This window comes from Notothenia coriiceps, unplaced genomic scaffold (genome assembly GCF_000735185.1).
Source record: "Notothenia coriiceps isolate Sejong01 unplaced genomic scaffold, NC01 NC01_scaffold00010590, whole genome shotgun sequence".
Lineage (NCBI taxonomy): Eukaryota > Metazoa > Chordata > Actinopteri > Perciformes > Nototheniidae > Notothenia > Notothenia coriiceps.
The window spans coordinates 39393-53760 of NW_011343291.1; the positions used below are offsets into that span (position 1 = coordinate 39393).

The 14368-nt window shown below is 42.1% G+C and overlaps 1 protein-coding gene across 1 annotated transcript in view; it reads right to left on the minus strand.

The window, feature by feature from the left end:
- LOC104946046 (transducin-like enhancer protein 2) overlaps nucleotides 1-14368 on the minus strand; it is a gene marked incomplete at its 3' end in the record, with an annotated part of 44225 nt that overhangs the window by 28564 nt on the left and 1293 nt on the right. The gene's annotated exons all lie outside the window — the stretch shown is intronic.

Here is a 14368-nt window from a genome sequence, read left to right on the forward strand (position 1 = left end):
TTCAGATTGCTGTAGTTCACTAAACAGAGACATTAACGACATGTTTGGTGTTGAAAATGTCAGAAAAAGTGAAAGAATGGGAGATAAATATCCCCAAATCTCAATATTGTATCATATCTTCTGTGTGTTTGTGGTCCTCTTTCAGTTGAGACACTGTAGGTGAAGGATGCTTCAGGAAAAGACCAAACACTGGATGTCTTTCAGTCGCCAACATGTCGACAACACTCGACCTCGAGACACGGATATTAACGGGGAAATCCTGCAGTACTCAAATGCCTCGTCTCTGTTCCCTTAATTTGGGAGTGATTACCCATCAGCCCCGGGGATGCAGAGGAAAGACAGCGTTGCCCCCGGTTTGCACGTTGTTTCTCTTTCAGAAACACAGAGGACTGTTTGTATGATGCGATCTCAGAAACGCTGCAAACGGTGTCCGCCAAAAGTCGAGTCCAGTGTCTATGTAGTGTCATTTTTATTTGTTATAGTTTGGGAAGCTTGAAAATCGGTAGGGAAAGCCAGCTAAGTCGGTAGGCGTTAGAAACATGTCAAAACTAAGCAGTACACTACCGCCCAAATCGGTGGGGTTGGCAGGTATGTGGTTGCATGTCAACAGGTCAGTGGTAAACTGCAAAACAATCTGAAATACATTCACTTTTATCACGGCGCGCTCAGTGACCATTTCAAGCAGCCAGTGTAACAACAGCTAATAGTATAAAGTGTATATTGCATATGAGCAAAGTCGTTGCGACAGTAGTGTGTGTGTGTGTGTGTGTGTGTNCCTTCTGCTCGGCTGCCCCCAGTCTGTGGAACGCTCTCCCCGACCACATGAGAGCATCACAGACCGTGGAGGTTTTTAAAAAAGGCCTCAAAACCCACCTCTTCAATAGAGCCTTTCCCTAGACCTTTTATTTACTTATTATCACCCTTTTATCTTATTTTATTCTTTTTACTTATTTATTTTTATTTATTGCTTTTTATTCTTTTTACGATGTTAGCACTTCGGGATTTGAATGCAAATATGAAGTGCTTTATAAATTAAAGCCATTATCATCCCAAAAAGGGAGAGAAACGACAAGAGGAGGAGTGTTGGTAAGAAGGATGAAAATAAACTGTCGGTAGAGAAAAAGAGGAGAGACAAGCAGAAACGCAGTAGACATTTACACAGACCAAGAACTACATTTAAGCATTAAAAAAAGGATGTAGCTTTCCATCTTTATCCCCTCTGCCTGAAGCCCGCTATGTTTATACTGACAACCGAGTCTGGAGGAGTCACCGTGGAGAAATGATTTATTTGAATAGCCACCTTCATGCATCCTTAATGATATATTGCAGGTAACCGCAGATATCTACATCGGGATGCTATGTCCTAATTTCTCTGCTTTTATATCATATTAAACTGAATATTTTGCGGTTTTCACTGACAAAACAAGAAATTGCCGGCACTACCTTGGACTTTGAGGAACTGGGATGTATTTTTTAACATTTATAGAACAAATATGTCATCTCTTTATAAGGAAAATTATTGTCAAATGAACCGATAATGAAATAAATTGTTGGTTGCATCCTTAATCCTTAAACTCTGCCTCTAATGCAGAAAAACAAGACATAATTGTTGGTCTGTGGACAACTGGACATTTATTACAGACTGCAAAAGAAAATGACCTAAAAGAAGTATAATAAACCTAACAAGATTGAGTGCTTTCTACTGCACGAGCAGCAGCTTAACTGTGATCCCTGCATTTTTAATATGAACAACAAAGAACAAGGAAAACAGAAAATCTACATGATTATAATCCTGAAGTACAAGCTGGCAGGAGAACATTGTGAAGCACACAGAGGAGCGAGAGGACCTAACATTAGCATCAGTGTGTTCAGGAGAGTAACTACAAGAAGACCATTATCTTGTGTTTGGCTCTCGCTGCAATGCTTTTAGGGCCGAGAGCGGATAGAAGTAGCAATAAGGGAAAAGCAGGAGCGAAGGGAAAAAGAAAATGGGCAAAAGAACAGTAAATACAGAGAATAAAGGAGGCAGGAAACAAGGATATTGATAGAAACAGAGAGACAAGAGGTGGAAAGGGAAAAGTACAAGCAAACTCTTTTTTTTAAGGTGTATCAAAGGAAAAGGGTAGAAACGGGGAGGGCGAAAAGGTGTAAGAAGAAGCCAGGCTAGTGTTGTGGTGCGTTAGCCCGAGGTGTTTTCATACTTTGAGCTAGCGCTGATGGATGGAGGTCATAAGCAGATGAATTAGTGATGAGGATCAGGAGGAGAGTGCTTTCCAGAAAACTACAGGGACCAGCAAACATAAGGATTAACACGAGAGAGGAAGTGAACTCTTGAACTGTCAACACACATCATACCAACACTTCAGATCTGAAGACGCGTCAGTGTGAATGCTGGTTCCATTTGGTATGGGTTTAAGTCAAGAGGTTTTTTTCTTTCTTAGACTAACATTTTCCTGGATTTAAAGCAACATATTGGTATTCAGGAGACAGAGAGTTGTAACGTTACATGTTAGTTCTTTTCACAAACTAGCGAGGCGAGAATCTTGGTCAAAATAAAGGTACAATAAAATGAGGGTAGAACAAATGTATTATAAGAAACGACAAGTACTGTAAATGCAAATTTAAAAAAAAATGTTTTATAAGACATTTAAAAGTCAACAATTCATCCTGCCTAACACGTCGCTGCAAAAGTGTGAGTAAAAACCAATTAAAAACATTTAAATTAGTAGATAATTATCTGTATCTTTGTGTTAAACGTTAATTCAAATATTTTCTATAATCTGACTATCAACAGATTGTCTTTAATGTAATACCAATATCACTTTCAGATATTATTTAGCTTCCACTGTTTGACAGAGTAACTGACAGCACAGAGAGAACAGGTGAGGTTTCCTGCCAACTTATCTTGGCATGAAGGAGGGCCTTTTTTGAAATAATCATGTAGCTACACAGTGCTCTGCGGTTTAAAAAAAGCTGTCAGTGAGAAAGGAAAACGTTATCCAGCTCCTGCATGATGACTTCTCTCTGTAAGTTTGTGAAATATTGGCAGAAACTGACAAGCTTTGACTCCGCTCATTGATTATGTTCCGAGTCGAAGTCTCGGGTTTCGCTGTCGACATTTCGGGCAGCTGAAAAGAAAATATCTGTCAGACCTTGTTTCAACACTGGAAATATGTAGAGGGGAAGTGCTGTTGTCAGATATCTGGAAACATTAGAAACACATACATGTACAGCAGCCGCAAAAAGGGATCCCAGAGGGTTTGCATTAACTGCTGCATATACTACTGTTTGAAAGAAGTCAATATCTTCAGAGAGTAAAAGGCATTTGGATGTACAATAGGCAACACTTATGCATTTAAATTGAAAAGAAATATGTCTTTTCAATCAAGGTAACCTTTGTGCGTGCGCTTTGTATTTGTCTGAGTGTTCAAGGTAAGGTTAAAAATCACATGTCTTTCAACCACATCTCAGTGGAAGGATTTCAAACTCCAAGACAAATGAGCGGACTATGTTGACAACAAGATCATGAGACGCATCTGAATTTGACTGCGAATGGATATTGAGTTCTTCCTTTCCTTCACAATCACTATAATTACCTATTCATTCCCAGTTCATGTGGGTGTTTGTGAGAAATGCTTCTTATCACAAAAAAACAAACAAAGGAAACGTACAAAGAGAGAACTCTTAAACATATGAAAGAATAAGAAAAAAATATGAGAAAGACAGAAGATGGAAGAAGAGAACAAATAAAAGCTGGTTTCTCCTTTTGCAGCCAAAGGAGGAGGAAGAGGAGGAAGATGAGGAACCGTTTTTCAAGCTCCAAATAGAGCTGGAGAAGAGAGAAAGAGAGGGCACTTGCTAAATGAATTTGGCTTTCAGCAATGGGGAGTCTACTCCACTACTGTGACGGTAATGTGTGTGTGTGTGTGTGTGTGTGTGTGTGTGTGTGTGTGTGTGTGTGTGTGTGTGTGTGTGTGTGTGTGTGTGTGTGTGTGTGTGGTGGTGTGTGTGTGTGCTGTGTGTGTGGTGTTGTGTGTGGTCCTTACCACGAATGGTTTGGCAAAGTATGGAGTGGAAAACATTAGGCTTGCGTGTTTATGCATATCTTTGACAGGCGACTAAAAATGTCGCTGAAACGCCTGGTGGAGCAGGCGAATGTGTGTGTGTGTGTGTGTATGTGGGTGCAGCTGTCAGCCATGGCATTGGAAGCTGACAGGCAGGAAGTATCAGAGGTCAGCTTGGGTAACAGGCCCACTAACCACACAGGTTTTGAACTGCACTGGAAAACCATAGCCGAGAGGAGAGAGGGAGAATACACATCACAATGGAGTAGACTGACCACACACATGGACGTAGAATACACACCATGGAGCGTAGATACACACACATGGACGTAGAACAGCACACAGGGAAATGTAAACAAAATGGGATGTAGATACACACACAGCACACACATGACGAGATACACACACATTGGACAGATACACACACATGAGGCAGGATACACACCATGGGCGTAGATATCAGCCAGCACATGGAGAGATACACACACATGGAGCAGATACACCACTATGGACGTAGATACACACACATGGACCGATACAGCCATACATGAACGTAGACATACACATGGACGTAGATACACACACCATGGACCAGATACACAGCACATCGGAAAGATACAACACTCCATTGGACAGATACACACACATGGACAGATACACACACATGGACGTGAGACAGCACACGATGGACGTAGATACACACAGCATGGAGCAGATACACATACATGAACGGTAGACATACACATGGACGCTAGATACACACACATGGACAGATACACAAACTCATGGACAGACAATACACACAGCATGGACAAGGATAGCAGCAGAACAGAGATGTAGAGTACACCACCATGGACCAGATACACGACGTCATGACGTAGATTAGCACACACCATGGACAGATACACACACATGGACAGAANACAAATATACACCATGTGGGACAGCATTCAATCACAATTTGGTCAAGCTGGCACGGGCAAGCAGAGAATTAGGAGGGATTATCTATGGTGGGAGTGGGGGGGGGGCGAGGAGAGGAGGGGCACGTGAAGCCCATTGAGCTGTATCACATAACAGGATGGAGGTGGCTGTAACATCACCTGTCTGTCAGTATCTGTCTGGGTTTTATTGCACGACTAGCAGTATAAAGTAAATGATTATATAGACAACCATTGATATGATAACTTGAAACGACACTTCAGATGATGGCTACGACTACCATAGATGTATTGTAGATTATGAGACATTATATTAAAGCATCCAATGGCTACAAATAATTTCCATGTCCATCCAAGTTTCTAGTCCAACGTCCAATATAAAGCTGGATATCTCTGCATCTGAAAGTCTGAAAAGTGCTTTTTCAGCCTTTTTGCACAAATATGACTTGTTCTGTCAATCTACTAATCCGTGGAGCCATTAGTCATAATTAAATATACAATATTTGCATTTCCCTCCTACACAAAGTTTTAAAACATTGTTGAGGATCCATAAAATGCTAAAGAATTAACCAAGATTTTCACTGTAATAAGTGAAAATTAAACTTGGTAGTGTCACTATTTTATCGTCAGACTGTTTCTAAATTACTTCAAATATTTAATATAAATGTATAATTATGGTATCAGCCAATATTTTCTCAATTTTTTTTTATTAGGCACACCTAGCTAAAACTCATGCTGTCTACATGTAACTCAACCTCCAAGCTTCATGCAAGTCAGTCTCCAAAACGCAATTTCCAAATAAAATAAATGCAGTTCAATTAACGCCTCTTTAAAACAGGATCAATCAAAACTGTAAAGGGTTCAGGATCATGTGACTGTACAAGTCAATACCAACATTGTTTCTTCAGTTGGGCTCAAGTCAAAAACATCCCACCATTCCCAGTATACTGTGGATACAAAAGTAAAATGATTTCCCCTATCCTTTTTAAGCTACAATTTGATTATCCCACATTTCTTACTAAAGGTGAAATGTGTAACCTTGAGAAGTCACCTCCTCGCTTCAATTAGCACCTCAAAGGGTCGCTGCGACAATCTGCCTTCTTTCAGTGACTTCCATTACTTCATTTGAGTCACTCCCTTTCTGTTTGATTTCTGGGTCAGTCTGGTTCTGGGTGTTTCTCGATGTCGAGGACGCTTCCTCCGAGTCAGGTCCTTCAGAAGCGATGCAAGAATCCTTCCTAGCCTCGGAAAACGAAGAATGGTGCAACAGGCTAACAGGCTAACAGGCCCCACCTTAAATGGAGCGTGATTTCCGCCAAGGCTTTGGAAATTGGTCCGTGCGCAAAGCATTGTGGGGATTTTAAGACCGCGGAGGATACACATGGGCAGCCTCGAAATTTCCCGCAACGAAGGACGCCGGCCTCGGTAGAATTCCAAGCATCCTGGACATTGGAACAGTCCCTTCGGCGGGACTCGATGACGTAGCATCCTTGAAATAGTGGCTCTGGAGCATCCTTCCTCGACATTGAGAAACACCCATTGTCTTTGTCTGTTTGTGTGGAAGTTTTTCTGTTTGTCTTCTGTTCAAGCAGCTGCATGAGTGAGACAGCAACTGTGTAACAGATGCAGGTCTGGGAGTCATTGGGACAGAAATGATTCCATCTCTCTGCTTATCTGCTCCGTCTATCTGTTTAGCCCTCTGGCAAATCTCCTACCAACATATGAGTATTCACACGGCATAAGCAGGCAAGCCTAGCCTATGCATGGAAGCATTCATTGAAACAAAAACAACCACAAACAAAACATTTCTCTTTCTTGTGCCCTCGTTCCTCCCTCCCTCTGCTCTTCTTTTGTTCTTTACTTCTCCTTCTTAGCCCCTTTGTTCTTCCTTTTGCCCGTGTCTCTCGCTGACACAAGCAGAGACACATTCAGATAGCGCATTAAATAATAATTGGCTGGTGAAATATTTAGGAAAAAAGGCACATGAATAGATGAGAAATAGCAAGTGTGGCAGCGGAGTGCCAGCGTCCCTTGTGTACATGTCTGTGTCGGCTGAAGTGAGCAGCAGCAGCGAACAGAAGAAGCAGCTCGTTGGGTTGGGCTCTGAGTGGATGACACACTGAAGAAGAGGTAGCATATCAAATACACTTTTAAGATTTCCCTATTTCTTTCTGACAGTTTTGTCTTTAATTTCTCAGACGACGATGACTCAAGCCTCTTTCCCACTTGGCAAAAGGCTGACTAACATCTGGCTTTTGTCTTTAATGGGAAAGGTTACAGTTGGCATTTATTCCCCGGACGAATTACTCTGCAAAGGATTTATCGACTCCAACATTTATCTGCAGTGATGGGAACATGACAACCTGACGGACGTTTTATTTTGGCCTTTTAAAGCGCAATGTTATGAAGTCAATTCAAATCAACAGGAATATACAAACTACACAACATACAATAATTATGTTTTCCTCAAAGACACATGAGTGATTTTACTGAACGATTAATTCCACGAGCGCTGATCGTCACAAAACACAACTCATATTCATTTGAAACTACAGAAAACTCATCAAAAGTATCTATCCACTGTTCAAATAATCCCCAACACTGGTTTAAGAGTTTGAAAGAGGAACTAAAACATAACAGATAGTGACTGTGTGCTCCAAAGGGAAAATACTGTCTCTGTCTTATTGCCATGTATTTAGGGTGTGTCGTGACATATGCTTGGTTGTTTTCGACCCTGGAAGGGCATATGGTTTTTGACCGCTGTATGCAAGAACTGCAAGAATTGCTTGTTCGGTCACCGAATGAAATATGGATGGATGTATGACTCACTGTATTTAGATGATGCACATCGGAGCCGGAGACAAGCCATGCCAATTCTTCATCGAAGCACAACATACGGTATCTTAATCACACAGTATAATGTGGCAGCCAGGTCATTCCAGGGGGTTATAACACCTCCGTAGCTTTAATGTTGGGCTAAGCTCCGGCAGTGCGCGTCTTATGTGACACATCACACACACACACACACACACACACACAAAAAGGCACACTTGTCTACTGGAAAAGTGTTTGTCACCAAATTTGAGAGGGCTTTTTTGCTAAAAACTAGCATTTATGTGCTAATTTAGAAGACCACCAAACCAATGTCCACTGTACCACTGTTGTGCAATAATACCTATGTCCACTACCTCAGAGTGTTACGGCCCGTCCACACTACAGCTTCAAAAAAAGCTTGCCGACGGGCGTGTCTGAAGCTCGACCAACAACCAATCACATGAATCTCCCGCCCCTGACACACAAGCAGCGGTTTGATTGGCTAGAGCTTGTACTGGCATATGATTTGATTGGCTGACGCTTCCACCGAAAGCTTCAGAAGCTTCAAAAGTTGAACATTGCACAACTTTTGCAGCCTGAAACGCCAGGAAAGCTCCGCTCTACTACCCACAATTCAGTTCGGCGAAAAGCGAGGCAACGTGACGTCACCCCATTCAAAGTGAATGGGCAGACGCGTTGGAAACCGTTTTTGAAGCTGTCGAAGCTGTAGTGTGGACGGGCCGTTACACTGCTGTTAAAGAGATGACTGTGCTATGTGCACTTTTGACTTGTGACAGTATTTATTGTGTCCTTTGTAGCTTTACTTTTATACTTACTTTTTATAATGCTGCTTCTAATTTGGGTTCCATAGATGTGCAGAGATTTTATTAAAGTGTGCTTCCCGCTATGCTTAATATGTTATTCCTCTACTCTACCAATCATGTTTTTGCCTTTTGTCCTCACTGCCCCTTTGCTGTAACAATGTACATTTCCCCACTGTGGGACGAATAAAGGATTTCCAATTTCTGGCGGAGAGAGGCTGCCAACTTCCCCCAACAAAAGCAGCTCATTTAGAGTTAGTGGCACCTCCTGTTGTGCTGAAAACCAATGAACACCTTTGCCACTCCATCGGTCAGTCATTCAGTCTGACAGTCAATTAAATTAGCAGCCAACCAGTAAATCAAAAGTAAGGCAGTCATTGAACCAGTCAGCAAGTTAGCCAGTCATTCAGAGAGCTAGTGAGCTAATGCTAAGCCAGCGGTGGATTACAAATCAGGGAAAGATTGGCAGCGAAAAGAGTCTCTGGACTCCATCCAAGCTCTCGCTCTGATCGTTTCTTTTGATGACAAAGAGGAGAACACAGGATAGAAAAGGCTCTTTTTTCTAAATCACAGAGCAGACTTAATCTAGGTGGCTGCTGATGTCTGACTAGAAGTTGTTGGTTGTTTGTACGATTCTTCCCTTGTTCTGTAGGTCGTCTTAATACAGCTGTATTGTCTTTACTTGACTTTTTGCCATTTTCCGGGGTTGCCTTTGAAATGCTGAAGGAAATTAAATTCAAACAAGGCGATGACAAGGGAAAGGAGGGGAGAATGTCATCTGTAGGAGGTGACAGCAATCTGCAGCGCTGTTTACCGTGCACGACTTTCATTACAGCCACAAAACTGTTGGGAGAAAACAAACAGCCTGACACAGCAAGATGCCAACAACTAAAAAGGTCCAGTCAGTGTGCGTGAAAAAGCAAGCGGAGCACAGTTGCATCTCGAAAAAACTCTTTACCCACATTTGCAAGCACTTGCACAATTCAACACACACGTAATAAATTGTAAAGCCACGCCATTGCAACTACAGAATGTACTCACAAATTAAATCTCATACACACACACACACACACACACACACACACACACACACACTTCAAAATCCAACTTTAAGACGCACCCAAACACTCTGCTCTCATTAACGGAGCATATGTGACGTCTGTGGCCACATATTTGGCAATAGTTTGTTTACTTGGCAGTAAAAATAAAGTGTTACCCTACTGGTGGCCAAAGGAGAAGGACGCCCTCCTCCTGCACAGTCTCACACACACACACACACACACACACACACACACACACACACACACACACAATTTTCTAATAGCTACTTAGATTGTACTGCACACACTTGGCACACTTCTCATTTCTTCTTCTCTTTTTTCACGTGGTGACACACACTCCTGCTAATAATTAAACAGATTGATTGTCACCATATATTTCCAATGAAGATTGAATGATGCTCATGCATGATGTACTAAAATGATCAGAGCCGATTTGATTGTTTATCCACAGTGTAATGTTGTCATATATTATTCTTGCTAAACAGCAGCCAAGCTCAGATTTCCATCTCTTTTCAAATCTGTCTTTATCGCTGGCTTTGAGAACGTCTAACTTTGATCTTCGAGACTACCGCCATTCCAACTTCTAGGGCTAAGAAAAGATTGTATGATCAGAGTTTTCCAGACCTTTTTAAACAGTCAATTCAAGGATTCTTCAAGGATTTTCCAAGCCTAATTCCCTCAAATTCGAGGACCCGAAATAGCTTATTTTGAAACACGGATCAAGGGCATATACAGTCGCACTTTCTCAAGGCCGATGGCGCATTCAAAAACAATGACGCAACAGTGGGAGAAACACATGCAGACAGCAGAACAGGGCCTACTGACTAAACTATAGTTAAAAATATCAATACAACGTTATTGCCGATCTTTAAACAATATATATTTGGGAACCATAAGTAAACACACATACAAAAACGTGTTAATATTCCCATAATAACAAAGATAAAAATCAAAGAATCAGAGGTGGGACCCCCCTCTCAGGACAGACAGATGTTCAATAGATGTATCGTGTATAGATTGAGGACATTTGAGCTTCCCTACACCTTACACTTGAATTCTGCTTAACTTTGACTTGTAGACCGATGCCAGGAGTGAAGCAGAAAGAAACCTCCATGTTTGATAGGAGGTGTGTTTGTGTGTAACGAAGTTAGCCCGTAAATTAATATATGTGTGAAATGATGTAGCAGTTATAGAGATCTTTGTTTACCATGACAACACGCAGTAAATCTTTCTTTCTCTTCCTCGCCGAGGAGTGGCAGCCAATCAGGGGCTCGTACATTCACAGCAGCGTCGAGGTCGGACTGGGACATTATTTATTGTTATTGTTGTTGGCACACGGTGCACACAAACCCTGCTCTCCTTTCCCCTTCCCCCCCAGGTCTAAACACACACACACACACACACACACACACACACACACACTTTAGCAGCTGCTCACACACACACAAGCCCTTTAACGGGAACACAAGGACAAATACAGACACTTACACACACACCAAGACATACATATACTAACACACAAAGACAGTTTGCACTTAAGGGCACAAGCAGACACATAAAACAAAGCCTGACACAGGAGATGTACACACACATTTACAAACATCTAAGCCAACAGCAAACATTGTTAACACAAAAAACATGCACTCACACAGCACTAAAGAGACAAGGACACATAAAAAGGAATCACGCACATTCTCACAGCTCTGATAATGTTTGCCACAAAAATCCAGTGGAACCAATTACAGCTCCGCTCGGCTGGCAAATCAGCCATCAGCGTTAACCTTTTCCTGCCAGAGAGCGAGGAGAACAAAGTCTGACTTCTTCTCTGATAAAATATCGCAGCCCGAGCCGCCTTGAGACACCTTCCTCATCATTTCCAGAGGCACATGAAGGCAGCTCTGTCCGTCTATTTCTGACAAGAAGTGATCTTTGACTGACTCCAACAAGGACACATCAAGGCTGCGGAGTCCAGCCTGTTCACTGGGAAGTTAGACGACAGATGTGTTGTCGTGCATTTGCACAGTACCATCAGATCTTTGAAAGAGATTAACTACAAATCACATGTATTTTCTTTTACAGAACTGCAGACCATCCTCACATGGGTTATTGTGACTTTAAAGGGGCCATGTTATGTATTTTGGGGCTTCCCTTTCCTGTAGTGCGTTATATAGGTGTTGTGCATGAAAAAGGTCTGCAACGGTTCACATCTCTTCCACACACATGCCTGAAAGGCCTCCTTTGGACTCCTTTGTTTACTTCTGTAAAATAGTGACATCACTTTGTTACTCTCGCGCTTCTATTTGATAGCACATTGTACATCATAGATTTAATGAATGAAAGATTGAGGTTAACAATCTTAACAGCACCAGCTCATTTAGCCTTTTAAACAATATCCAGGTGTGCTTATACAGGGTGTATGCAGGAATCCTGAAGTCAAATGTAAAACCTTTTAAGACCTTTTTTAAGACCCTTTCATTACATTTTAAGACCTCATCTCCACTTTGAGTTTTAACCGGTTACCTTGGCGACACACTTTGCCTCACATTGACTATATACAGTATTGATTGCCCTTCCTCCTTATCTTCCAACCATTTGGACGCAGACTTGCATTTCCCCATAACGATGTTGTTTAACAACCGGCGTAAACGGGCTATCAAGCAGTGAGCGTGCGATGTCCTGTTCAGATGAAGGCAAACCCAACGGGATGCCATAAATAAACTACACAGAATCACACTACACACCTACGCAATGATTACATTCAGGCAGACTGTAGAATACAACCTCTTTGGACAATTTATATACTTATTGAAAACAAGCTACAAAATGTAATACCTTGGAAAATGCCGTTCAATACTTTTTAATAGCCTTCATTTTTAGCTAAATTGATTCATCAACTTTTAATACTTGTTAAGACCCCACGGACACCCTGTTATAGTGCGGCATATGATTTCATTTACTGGCATCATCATCTTCTTAGATGCAATGCTTTCCATCAGCCAATTATGATTTTTGAAATATTGGATTTTCCTTGAATGCACCAGCAAGGAGAGTTATATCCCAGCAGAAAGAAGTGCTCTGAATATTTTACAAGTTACTCTGCTCTGCATTTATGAGGACAAACACACACATGTATGTAAATGCTCATACACACAGTCTGTAACCACGCACACACACACACACACACACACACACACACACACACACACACACACACACACACACACACACACGCACACACACACACACTGTTCTTTTCACCCTCACACCTCACTGCAGATCACATTTCAAGGCAACACCAGAAATAAAGTTCCCCTGGCAGAGCAGAGCTGCAGAGGAAGGAGGGAGGGACACGGAGGAGGAGATGGAGGCTATCGATCGGTTGGAGTTGGCTGTATCCGCGATTGAACTTTATCACAAACGCAGAGCATCGCAGCAGGAAGCGCTCTGATAGAAAGAGAGAACAGAGGATTCTTAACGCTCTTTTCTTCCTTTGCATCTCTCATTCATTTCCATTTCTCTTCCAACCCCCGGCCTTCCCTTTTTACAGAATTCTTTCTCTTTTTTGGCTCTTACATCTTACACTTTCTCCCCTTTGTTTTTTCACTTCTCTCTTAGCTTCAATTTCTCTCTCATCTTCCAGCCGCTGACTTATTAGCATTCTCTCTGTACATATAATTGATTCCTCATGACTTCCTCTTGTGAAAATGTCATTCATAATTCTGTGTGATAGCTAGCTGGCTGGCTGGCTGAGTGAGGGGCTGGCTGGCTGGCTGCGAGGCAAAGTGGCCAGTGACCCATTTGTAGCAGATACAAAGACACTGACAACCAAATCTGATTATAGCAACCGGATCGGGGCCCCTGTGAAACGAATGGCCTAAGCCAGACTGAGCCTAAGCTGTCATTCATCCTTCTGTGCTTTTTATTAGTCTGTTTTAACCTTTATTTTAGCCTGGCAGGTAAATTAACGGCCAGTCCTCACCGCTGATTGAGGAGAAAACTGAAGGAGGAAAAGGGACTTTGAATAGGAAATAAAGAGGAAGTGCTTCAACGTCCACTTTTTAGAGGAAATGTAAATTCATTTAATTAATCAATTAATCAGCCTGTGTGTGTGTGTGTGTGTGTGTGTGTGTGTGTGTGTGTGTGTGTGTGTGTGTGTGTGTGTGTGTGTGTGTGTGTGTGTGTGTGTGTGTGTGTGTGTGTGTGCACAAGTGTATCCTTAGCAACCAAAATGAGCAAATGGATAGCTGACAGTTGTACTGACCAATTTTTCACACATCATACACAGATCTATTAAATGTTACACACAAACAGGGTCACGTAAGTAACAACCACTAGCGCCAACTAAAACACTAATAGAGGAACACAAACACACCACCCACCCACACACACACACACACGCGGACACACACACACACACACACACACACACACACACACACACACACACACACACACACACACACACACACACACACACACACACACACACACACACACACACACACACACACACACACGCTGAGAAGTGCAGATTCAGTTAAGTGCCACCTACACGGCTAACCATCAACAAGATCTCAAAGGCACCTGGGTGCAGCTGACAGGGAGGGTGTGTGTGTGTGTGTGTGTGTGTGTGTGTGTGTGTGTGTGTGTGTGTGTGTGTGTGTGTGTAT